The sequence below is a fragment of the Talpa europaea genome (assembly GCF_964194135.1).
Source record: "Talpa europaea genome assembly, chromosome: 4".
Classification (NCBI taxonomy): Eukaryota; Metazoa; Chordata; class Mammalia; order Eulipotyphla; family Talpidae; genus Talpa; species Talpa europaea.
The window spans coordinates 145,599,306-145,599,532 of NC_140070.1; positions in this window are offsets into that span (position 1 = coordinate 145,599,306).

The following is a 227-nucleotide window of genomic DNA, read 5'->3' on the forward strand; positions in this document are numbered from 1 at the left end:
GGTGACACCTGCGGGCGACAGCCTGGTGAGGGCGGCTCTGGCCACGGCCTCGGGACGACAGCTGCCGTGTGCAGCCTTCCCTGCCAAGGGACGGGGCCGTCGGCGGGGTCCAGGCCTGGAACAGCGCTGCCCCTGAAGGGACGGCCTTTCGTTGCTGCACCTCCCCCCCTTGACTGGAGCCCCGCCACAGCCGCCTCCTGCTGCCCCTGCTCCCCCCTGGGTCACGC